Raw genomic sequence first — 12,081 nt, forward strand, 5'->3', positions numbered from 1 at the left:
GCGTCAAGTCACGGGGAGGCCACTGTCTTATCTTTGAAAGGTTATGGCAATTGGGGGAGGTTCCTGATGGCTGGAACAGGGCAAACATCACTCCCATTTTCAAGAAGGGGATCAGGGAACTACAGGCTGGGCAGCCTTACCTTCTTTTCCCCGGAAGAGTATGAGCAAATCCTCTTAGAAGCCTTTCTAAAGAGATGAAAGACAAGAAGGTTGATTGGGAGCAGAAAACATGGCTTTAGCAAGGGCAAATCATGCTGACCAACCTCATTGCTATCTGTAATGGGGACTGGTGGCTGTGGAAGAGCAGAAGGAGTGGATGTTTTATACCTGAATTTAGCAAGGCCTTTGACACGTCTCCTAGTTTTTTATCTCCAAATGTTGGGATAGGGCTTGATAAGTGGATGATAAGGTGATGGAAAATAGTGGACTGCTGAGCTCAAGGAGTGGATCAGTGGTACAAAGCCCAGCTGGGGGCCGTAAAGAGTGGGGTCCCTCAGGGATCAGTACTGGGACCAATACTGGTATTTAATGTCTTCATTAATGATCTGGACGAGGGATGGAGTGCACTTTCAGCAAGTTGTGGTGACACCAAATTGGGGGGAGTGGTCAGTATGCTGGAGGTCAGGGCTGCATTCAGAGGACCTGGACAGGCTGGAGAAGTGGGATGACCGGAACTCATGAAGCTCAACAAAGCAGATCTGAAGCCTGCATTGGAATGAATGACCCTATGCAACATACAAGCCAGAGGCCGACTGTCTGGGAAGCACGTCCACAGAAAAGGATCTGGTGGTCCTGGGGACAAGTTGACGATGAGTCAGCAGTGTGCCCTTGCAGCAAAGACGACCAACTGATTTGAGCTGTATTAGCAAAACTGCAGCCAGCAAGTCCAGGGAAGTGATCCTTCCCTTTATTCGGCACTTGTGAGACTGCATCTGCAGTATTGTGTCCAGTTTTGGGCTCCCCAGTACAGAAAAAGATAGTGACACACGGAACAAGTCTAGCAGAGGGCCACCAAGCTGGTTGGGGGCTGGAGAGAACATGAATCCAAGGGAGAGGCTGAGAACTGGCCTGTTCGCTGAGAAGAGAGACAGATAAGGACAAGGAGATTAATTGCCAATTACCCACGGCAAAACAACTTGGGGAAATTAATTTCATTATACTGTCCATTAATTGTAACAGAGCAGGATAATGAGAAATAAGAACAAACTAAAACACCTTCCCCCCATCCCTCCCTTCTTCCCAGGCTCAGCTTCACTCCCGGCTCTTCTACCCCTCCCCCCACCCCACCCCACCCCACCCCACCCCCAAGCGTCACAGGGGTGATGGGGAATGGGGGTTGCAGTCAGTTCATAACGTTTCGTCTCTGCGGCTCCTTCCTCCTCGCACTCTTCCCCTGCTCCAGCGTGGGGTCCTCCCACGGGATACAGTGCTTCACAAGCTTCTCCAATGTGGGTCCTTCCCCAGGCTGCAGTTCTTCACAAACTGCTCCACAGGGTCCTTTCTACGGGTGCAGTCCTTCAGGAGCAGGCTGCTCCAGCGGGATCCCCCCCGGGGCCACAGGTCCTGCAGAAAACTGCTCTGCGTGGCTCTCCACGGGGTCACAGCCTCCTTCAGGGCACATCCATCTGCTCCAGCGTGGGTCCTCCAGGGCTGCAGGGTGGATATCTGCTCCGCTGTGGACCTCCACGGGCTGCAGGGGAACAGCCTGTGTCACCATGGTCTTCACCATGGGCTGCAAAGGGCTCCAGCACCTGGAGCACACTCCTCCCCCTCCTTCTTCCCTGACCTTGTGTCTCAGAGTGTTTCTCTCACATATTCTCACTCCTCTCTCTCCCAGCTGCTGTTGCGCAGCATATTTTACCCTGATATGTATTCCTTCCACAAGCACAGCTCACCAGCTTGAGGAGTATCGGACCCCCACAAAGCCCTTCTGGACGAGGGCCGTACCCAGGCAGCTCTGTGATTAGCTGAGGAAAGGGGAAACGGGGTGGGGCTTACTCCTCTCAGCTGCTCTTTCTCTGGTCACGTGATGTGAGTTGGGTTTCTGCTGCACTTCCTACGTCATCGAGAATGTGAGGTGGTGGATGCAGTGTCCAGTTGGTCGGTGGCAGTGGCAACTTTTATCTCCAAATTGTGTTTTCAGGTGGCATGGAAGACGCAACAGTGAGTCACTGGGGAGAGGGTGTGCTGCTGCTCGCATCTCTCTCACTGCGGCGGGGCCACCATGTGCGGCCCTCTCTTCTCGTCCCTCATTCCTGTCTCATAAGGATTCCCGCCGTGGTGAAGGTCGCGCCGATCTGGTGGATCGCTGCTGTCTCTGGAGCATGAGCGTCCTAGACTGTCACGGCAGCGCGGGGGGGGCGGGGAGCACCGGAAGCGGCGGGGGGGGTGGTGTACGGTAGCCGGGCTGCATCAATTCGTCCCCGCGCTCCAGACTGGGATGGCGTCTTAGGACACGCTCCTAGTGGGAACCGCAGGAGAGACGTCTTCCGCCAGCCGGAGTAGGCAACGACTGGACGGAGTAGGGAGAATAACAACAGCACGCGGCAGTTTCTGCAAGCCGCCTGGAATCCTAGCTGCTGATCCCTTGGTCACTTTCTCTCATCCACGCAGGCAGCGAGTTCGCAGTACTGCTGCCGAGGAGCTGGTGGCAGTCTACACAGCAGAACTTGAAAGCCTGATCCTGCTCAGGACGCAAACACACTCAGGTTGCTTCTCTAAATCCCCGTGTTGTTCCTGATGCAGGCACCGGGAAAAAGCTAAACAAGAGAATGCAATGGCGCCTTCCAAACTCAACACTGTGTTAGTGTCTTTTCTTTTGGCAGTTCCACTTCCTACAGAGAATGTCTTCTCAGGCTAGAAGAAAAAAATAAATAAGAGAACCATTCAGGTTGAAAGGGACTTCTGGAGGTCTCTAGTCCAACCCCTGCTTAAAGCAGGGTCAACACTGAATTCAGACCAGCTTGTTCAGGGTTTTCTCTAGTCAGGGCTTGAAAACCTCCAAGGCTGGAAACTGCACACTTCTCAGGGCCCCTGTTCCACTGCTTGACTGTCCTCATGGTAAAACAGTTTCCTTATAGCCAGCGTGAACCTTGGTTTCAATTTGTGCCCATTGTGTCATCTTCCCACTATGCAAACACTGAAGAGCCTGGCTCTGTCTTCTTGAGCTTCCTCATAGGTACGGGGGGCTGCTATTAGGTGCCCCTGCAGCCTTCCTTTCCTCCAGGCTGAACAAGCACAGTTCCCTAGCCTCTCCTCATAGTGCAAGTACTCCAGCCCCCTGAATCTTGGTGGCCCTCTGCTGAATTTGATCCACTTTATCAATTACTTTTGTATTGGGGTGCCCAAAAATTGACACAGCATTCTAGATGTGATTAATGAGCACCAAGTAAAGGAGGATAATCAATTCCCTCAATCTACTAGCTATGCTCCTGGTAATATAGCCAGGATACTGCTAAACCACCTTTGCTGCCAGGGCACAGTTCTGGCTCATATGCAGCTTGCTGTTTTCCAAGATCCTCGGGTCCTTTTCAGCAGAGCTGCTCCCCAGCCAGTCCCCAGATGGTATTGATGCCGGGTTCTTCTTCCCTAGGTGCAGGACTTGGATTTGTCCTTGTGAATTAAATTAAGTTCCTGTCAGCCATTCCTCCAACCTGTCTAGGTCTCTCTGAATGGCAGCCTGCCCTTGAGTGTATTATTTTCACCTCCCAACTCCTGCAAACTTGACAGAGGAAGATGCATCACCTCCTCCAGGTGTTTGATAAAGATTTTAAACAGGACAGGTCCCAGGATAGACCCCTGCAGTACCCCACTTGTCACAGGCATCCCGGTAGAGTACAACCCATTAAACCACCACTCTCTGAGCTCAGTTACCCAACTAGTTTTTAAACCCATCTGTGTCACCCATCCGACTATAATATCCAACTTGGATACAAGAATATTGTGGGATACAGTATTGAAAGCCTGCTAAAGTCGAGGTAAATGACATCCAGTGCTCTCCCTTCATCCACAGATCTGCCATTTTATCACAGAAGGCAATTAGGTTGGTAGGCATGATAGCCCCTTGGTAAATGATGCTGACTGTTCTCAATCATCTTCCTTCATGTGCCCAAACCCAAAACATGTTCCAAGAGGACTTTTCTTATGATTTTCCCAGGAACTGAAGTTCCCTGGGTTGAACTTTTGGGTTTTTTTTTTTTTTTTTTTAAGATGAATGCAACATTTGCCCTCTTGTCATCAGGGAATTCCCCTGATCTTCATGACTTTTCAAAGCTGATAAGAGAATGGCCTCACTATGAAACCAGACAGTTCTCTCAGCACCCTTGGATGCAGCCCATCTGGTCCCATGGATGTACAGATTAAGTTCTCTGAATATCCCTGATTCAATCCTCATCCACTGTGGGTAGTTTTCCTTGAACCCTGTCTCTAAGCACAGAGGCTGGGAGACTTTGTCAGTGAAGATTGAGGCCAAGAAGGCACTGAGTACCTCAGCCTCATCTCTGTCCAACTGTCATTAGCACCCATCCCATTCAGCAAAGGCCCACCTTCTCCTTGTTCAGTCTTTTACTATTAAAGTGGTAGTAGAAGCTCTTGCTGCCCTTGATCTCTGATCTGTAGAGTTCCTCAAGTTGCTTAAAGAAGGCTTTGTCTGCTTCCTCACCCTGTCTGTAGCAAACTCCTGCCACAATATCACACTTATTGGCCTCTGTTTGATCTTGTCAGTTCCTGTTAGTTGTAAGGGTAATCTTTGAATCGAGGCAATGTTAGCAAAGATATAGCTGTATCTGGGATGGAATCACTTCTTGGAAAATAAAAACAAACTGGGTAACCAAATTAATTTCCTTTATGATATTTAACTTCTGATTAAACCATATAATGAAGGCGGCAGTCAAATTCATAAACCTGTCAGCTCATGGTAACCATTAGTTGTATAGGAGCTATCTGTGGAGAAACAGGTTAAAGAATATACATAATATTGGTATTTATTTTCTCCAGATGGAGAGGCAGAGTTACTGGAGGGGGGAGTTCACTTCAAATTTTAGTGTCTTTTGTTAAGCAGTTCAAATAGCTTTTCTTTTTCTTTTTTTTTTTTTTTTTTTTTTTTTATTTCAGTGTACCATATTTTAGTTCAAAGTAAACAGTAACTAAGCAACCATTTTGGCACTAGCAAGCCACTCATCCACTTGCTGTTACTTGGCCCAACTTTTTGTTTTACACACAAAATAATTATAATGATTCTTCAGTGTGTTGAATACTTGTTGCAAAATACTATAGTGCGACTAATAGGTCTTACTTGACAGGCCTTCACCAGTGTCTGTAGAGTATAAGGGTTCCTCTATTATATGAGTACCAAGATTGAAGATTTCTTACTTACGTGCATAGCTACATCTTGAAAAGTGTCAGACTTAAAGGTTAATGCAGATAGTTAGGAACCATCTGTAGTCAAGTTGTTGAAAAATATTGTATTGTTCCTGTTTTAAGTTGGTTGATATTGATTAAGAATTACCAACTCAAGAGCCAGCAGGGCAGTAATTAGACATATCCTAGTGATAAGTTATCAAACTGAAAAATAAACAAAACCCATAAAACCCTCTACTTTAACTGTCATGCTTGGCTTGGCATTAGGATGGGGATAAAAACTAAATAGATAGGACCAGTGTTTCCCATATTTGGTGGTACAGGAGTACCAGTTTGCAGTACTATTCTGGTTAACTAATTGAATAACCTGTGACCTGAAAGCCTTGGGCCTTTTAAAGTAAGTGGTACACACTATCAGTGCTCAGTAGTTCATCAAGGTGGAAACATCCTGATCTCTTGTTAGGGAATTGCTGAATCTGGCAGCACCATAGAGGCAAGTCTGCCACAGCCTCCATATCCCCAGATCCACCAGTAGCAGGCTGAGAATGTATTCCCAGTAGGTATACAAATACATATATGCACATGGCCCAGCAACACAGAACAACACAGACAAAACACTCAGCACTCAGACAAACAGCAACAATGGCCTCGTCCTGTTCCCCTCTCTGGCTGAGCAGGATGAAGGTCCATTAGTGGGAAATATATACCTACATACAATGTGGATCCATCCAGTAACTGGATTTAGACACTCAGTCTATCCAGTAGTTGGGCCCCTGGATCCCCTGGTCTCCCCAGTTGCTGGCACCTGGGCATACGAGCCCCAAGGCCCATAGCTCCACTCCAGTGCCAGTACAGACCTCTCCACATACGCAGGCTGTGATCTCCCAGTAGGCGGGCTTAGACGCTCGATCTACCCAGTAGCTGGTCCCTGAATGCCCCCAGTCTCCCCCCGTTGCCTCCCACAGAAACACACACCCCACCCCCCCCATGTAAATGAGTCTCTTATTCCACCCCCAGACCCCATGGTCTTTTCAGCAGTTGGCTTGGACCTCTGGTCCCTCCGGTAGCCAATTCCTCCAGGTGCCTCACCCTTAGAGACACATGATACCTGGCTCCCCAGCCACAACCTCTCCAGCATGGGTTTTAGGGGTGCAGTCCTTCAGGAGCGGCTGCTCCAGCGTGGATCCCCCACAGTCAACAGGTCCTGCCAGAAAATCTGCTCCTGCGTGGGCTCCTCTCCATGGGGCCACAGTTCCTGCTAGGAGCCTGCTCCTTCATGGGCTATCCATGGGCTGCAGCTTCCTTCAGGGCACATCCACCTGCTCCACGTGGGGTCTCCACGGGCTGCAGGTGCATATTTGCTCCACCGTGGACCTCCTTGGCTGCAGGGGACAGCCTGCCTCACCATGGTCTTCGCCACGGGCTGCAGGGAAATTCTACTCGGCGCCTGGAGCACCTCCTCCCCTCCTTCTTCCCTGACCTTGGTGTCCAGAGTTGTTTCTCTCACATATCTCACTCCTCTCCCTCGGTGTGTTGCACAGCGTTTTTTTACTTCTTAAATATGTTATCACAGAGACGCTACCACTGTTGTCAATTGGCTCATCCTTGGCCATCAGGGGTCCATCTTGGAGCCAGCTGAAACTGGCTCCGTCTGACATGGGAGCAGCTTCTGGCATCTTCTCACAGAAGCCACCCCTGTAGCCCCCCGTACCAAAACCTTCACATAAACCAATACAAGGTTATATGTCATCTGGAGTTCTGTATGCAAATTATGTTTGTAGTTCATGGCTGCACACACATGAAAATAATCACTCTGTTTTAAAAGTTCCTATGCGAAGGCAGTATTTTGACAGAAGTTTTTTGTGGTATAACAGATAGCAATTGGCTCCTTGTATACTCCTGATGAAGATGAAGCTAGACCCAATTCAGACTAGAGTTAAAGCTCAAAGTTTTAATATGAGGAACAATTTATCAAGACCGTGTTGGCTTCTTCACAAGTAGAATTTTTACATCAGTGGATGGTTTATGAAGGATGTTTTAGTAGCAGCGGTCGTGGAGAGAATAGAACAATGCCTCGGTAGTCGAGACAGCAAAGGTAAAGGCAGCGTGTGTGCTGTCCTAGACGCCTGCTTCATTCAAATGCAAAACCAAAAGAGTAATTCTGACAGATTGACAAAGGATAATTCTAAAAAGCAAGGGGAAATAGATTGTTTGAAGGTGGAATTGAGAAAAGGGAAGGAGCGGATGCGCCTATTGGAACGAAGGATTGAAAGTATGCTAGCACAAGCAAAAAAGCCCCCCAGCATCACTCAAATCCGAAAGTTAATCATGGGTACGGACCCTGAGGATTGGGATGGGGACATCTGGGGAGACTCTGATGAAAACAGCTCTGAAGAGGTAGAGGAATTTCAAGAAAGGGAAGTGCGACCCCTTATTAAAACAGAAAGGCACATGGGTCTGCACGGTGGGAACCCCTGAACCACTGTCCGCATGACCCCTTGGACGGGACCCGAACTCGGTGAATTACAATCTATCTAAGTTTTCGCACAAGCCGGGCGAAACCAAAACTGAGTATTTGTGGAGAGTTTCTTTAACAGGGGGGGACCGGATACTGTTGAGTGATGATGAAGCAAGAAATTACTGGGGACCGGGAGTGTTTCTGAGTGCTGGACTGCCGGGGGATCAGTCAATAACGTCCCGAGTAGCCTACTGGGCTGGGGGTGTGGACCCCAAGGAGAGAGGAGAACCTATTACTATCCGGGTAAAGGGACTGTCAGAGTTAACGGAGGGAGTGCAAAAAGCCGTCCGTGTTTAGGCCATGTATGATAGAGGGCAGCAAGGGATACCGATGACTGCACCAGTGGACCCCCGCCACCTCAGACCCCTTATTAGAGGTCTGCCGGATGCTTTAAAAATACACGTCCAGTCCCTCAGAGAAAGAATCCAGGGGGCCACTGAGCGCAACCAGCAGAACCCCCAGAACCCGCCCGCACACGTGATGACTCGGGCGGAAGTACTGCACAGCATAGTAGTTCACGGGCGCGAGATGGGATGGGCGGAGCCGAGCGGTGGCACGGAGGGCGGCAGGAAGGTCCGGGCAGCCGGTTGTAAGCCCTGCCCCCAGCGGTCTCGAACTCGCGGGCGGTCGGACCGGGATTACGATCCCGGAAGGGACGGTCTCTGGCGGAAGGCACCGGCACTGGGGGCAGCCCGAGCCATGCTGCACGGGCAGTCCGCTGACGACATCCGGAAGTTGGTGGAATTGCTGGAGGGGAAAGCTAGAGACCAGAGGGAAGCGCCAGCAACCCCGCCCCCTCGGGAAGAGGAACGGGACCCTTTCGCGGCACTGCGAGAGGAACTGGAAGGGCTAAAAAACTAGGAGCTGCGGTTTGGGGTTCAGGCCGCCCAATCCGCATGGTGAATACTTGCCAATGGTCTGCCGATAAAGATCCTTATATACACATTCCTGTGGGCCCAAAACGGATAAGTTTGGAATTCTTAATCGATACAGGAGCCCAAATTAGTGTTTTAAATGAACGACAAGCTAGTGAGCTGGGAATCAGGCCATCAAGAAAGGCTATAAACATTAGAGGAGTAACAGGGGCGACAGAAAAATGCCCCATAGCTCGAACTCAACTTTGGCTACCTGGGGAAAAAAATGACAGCTGTGGAGGTGGCTTTAAGCCCCTATGAGGGAAATATACTGGGATTTGATGTGCTGGCAGGCAGGCAATGGGACCTACCCAATGGTAGGGTGTGGAGCTTCGGGGGCAGGGAGGCAGAGGCTATTCATGCGAGAACATTGCAGGTTGCTCCTGTGCTACCGCAATCTAAGGTAACCCGTGTCTTTCAATACCCACTTCCAGCCGCGGCCAAATGGGGCATTTCGGAAGTAATTAATGATCTGGAGAAAAGAGAGATCATCAGTCGCACACATTCTCCTTACAATTCCCCTGTTTGGCCAGTCCGTAAATCAGATGGAAGGTGGCGATTAACAATTGATTATAGAAGATTGAACAGTAATACCCCACCATTAACTGCTGCTGTTCCAAGTATTACCTCAGTGATAACAGCAATACAGGCCTGTGGCCTACCCATGGATGGCTGCTTTAGATGTCAAGGATATGTTTTTTATGGTTCTGTTGCCGAAATCCGAATAAAACTCCTAACAGCAATGAGAAGTTAAGAAGCAGGCACTCCTTTATTGCAGCGCTGGGCACACGGGGGATCGCTCCACCTATCGTGTGCCCAGCGCTGCAATAAAGGAGTGCCTGCTTCTTAACTTCTCATTGCTGTTAAGGAGTTTTATTCCGGATTTCGGCAACAGTTTTGGCGACCCAGATGGGACCTTGCGAGTGAGACGGGACGAGATCGAGTGTTGATGAGCTCCGGCCGGCACCGAGGGATTCTCGGGGAGAACCATCGCTCTCGACTCATAAAGTTCCTCGCAATGTTCCCTGGAGAAAGTGTAAGGCATTTCTTCTTTGAAACTTGTTTGGATAGCCTGCCCGTAAGGCGCGGCGAAAGCTTCGCAGGGAGAGGGTACCCGTTTGTGTAGAAGCCTAGGCGGTCTGCCCGTAAGTCATAAGCGAAAGCTATTGCAGGGTTGGACAATAGTGGAAACAAGGGAACCTATATGCTATAGAGTTCTCAAAGGTAGTGCCTCCAACTAAGGTTGGAAGTTTTAAGTGTGAGTATATTCTGCTGATTAATAATCTTGCCAGGGGATATTGGTTATGACTCTTGGTCTAGGGAAGTCGGCTTTGTCCGTGCCCTAGACAAGTAGGTGGACTCCATTACCTGGCAACAATTGTGTATTTGCATTCGTTTGATATCTGGTATTTGATACATGCATTTGGTATTTGAAACTTGGTATTTGATACTTGGCATTTGATACTTGGTCGGGATTTGGCGTTTTGATATTTGAGTATTGATATTCGATACTTGATATTTGGTATATATTTAATAGATATTTGGTATTTGATATATATAAACATAATTACATTAGCCAAATTATTTAAGAGTAAGAGTATGGGAAATTTATCAACTGATGGAAAGATACCGAAAACATCTCCGCTGGGATGTTTGTTGGCACATTGGGGTGAATTGCATGAGGACTTACGTAAAAATCAAATGATTGAATATTGTAATCATTGGTGGCCCTTGTATGTTTGGAAGATCAGGAAAAGTAGCCAACAAATGGAACTTTAAGCTATAATGCTATATTACAGTTAATGTTATTTTGTAGGAGAGAAGGTAAATGGAGTGAAGTGCCATATGTGGATTTGTTCTTTTATTTGAGGCAGAGAACGGATTGGCAAAAAGAATGCAAGTTAATTAGTCGAGATAATTTAGTAATGACATTAACTTCAGAAAATAAGAAATCTAAGAGTTGTTGTTCGGCTTGTGATATTAGAAGGAGGTGCATTAGATATACGGTACCAAAAGAGGAGGTTTTAGAAACTTTGGTAACCGGGAACCTAATGCACCTTTAGGAATGAATCAGTGTGCATATTGTAGGGAGGATGAACATTGGAAAAAGGATTGCCCTAAACTGCAGACAAATCAGCAAGGAGCTGCAAAAATGATGACTTTAAATGAATGAAGGGACTGGAGGGGAACCCAGCTGAACCTCTGGTTACAATTAAGCTGGGAGATGATAAAGTTGAATTTTTAGTTGATACAGGAGCAGTATATTCTGTTTTAAATACTTATAAAGGGAAATTGGGAGATAAGACAGCAACTATAATTGGAGCGACTGGGAAACAAGAAAATAGACCATTCTTTCAACCCCTTGATTTAAAATTTGGAAATAAGGCAATTACACATGAATTTTTGTATGTACCAGAATGTCCGATACCCTTGTTGGGTCGAGATCTATTATCCAAATTAAATGCACAGATAGTTTTTGAGGGAGGAGAAATTCTTTTAAGGATACCAGAATCAAAAACAGGAGAAATATTGGTGATACAGGAGAAAGTTCAGATACAGGAATTACCACAGGAAGTTAATGATGCTGTGATACCTATAGTTTGGAACACAGAGATACCTGGAAAATCTAAGGCAGCACAACCTGTAAAAGTGGAACTGAAGGAAAATGTGAAACCAGTGAGACTAAAACAATATCCAATTAAACCGGAGGCGAGATTGGAAATTGATAAATTAATTGATGTAGGGAACACCGTTCGGAAGATCTCGCGATGTCACGGAAAGGTAGAAGGCTAGTCGTCGCCTCCCTATGACATATCAGTAATCCCACCTACCGTTGTTAGTATAAAAGGAATTAACTGCGCAATAAAGGATGGAGTTGGCACTCACACCATGTGTGTTATCTGTCTCTTCCCTGGTCCAGGCCGACCAGTGATCTAATCGCGGCACCTTGATATGTAGCACTGCTACATAGTGGTGACCCCGACGTGATCGGCCGCACAGGCGACGATGAGGCTTGCGCAAGCGATTAAGGTATTAAAGGTGTTAGCTTATGAGGTGGGTGCCCGCGGTTCGATTAGGAGGGGCCCCACGGGCGAATGCATCCAATGGATGCTGCGCCGGGGGGACATTGAGTTTCCTAGATAAGTTTTGAGCCCCCCAAATTGGGGAGAGATTCGGGAGTCCTTGCTCCGATCCGAGCGCGGAGCTGCTGAACGATCGCAGAGTTGGGGGCAGGTGGAGCAGGTGGTCGCGGCGGGACGGGAGGCTGAGGCGTGCTGGCTGGCGGCACGA

General features: G+C 48.1%; 1 long non-coding RNA gene across 1 annotated transcript in view; it reads left to right on the forward strand.

The window, feature by feature from the left end:
- LOC121232820 overlaps positions 1 to 11,325 on the forward strand; it is a 19,857-nt gene extending 8,532 nt beyond the window's left edge. Inside the window, exon 3 of the long non-coding RNA XR_005931710.1 lies at positions 10,809 to 11,325. This is a non-coding gene — a long non-coding RNA (uncharacterized LOC121232820). The remainder of the gene's footprint in view (positions 1 to 10,808) is intronic.
- Positions 11,326 to 12,081: the final 756 nt, after the last annotated feature.

The sequence above is a fragment of the Aquila chrysaetos genome, chromosome W (assembly GCF_900496995.4).
Source record: "Aquila chrysaetos chrysaetos chromosome W, bAquChr1.4, whole genome shotgun sequence".
NCBI lineage: Eukaryota > Metazoa > Chordata > Aves > Accipitriformes > Accipitridae > Aquila > Aquila chrysaetos.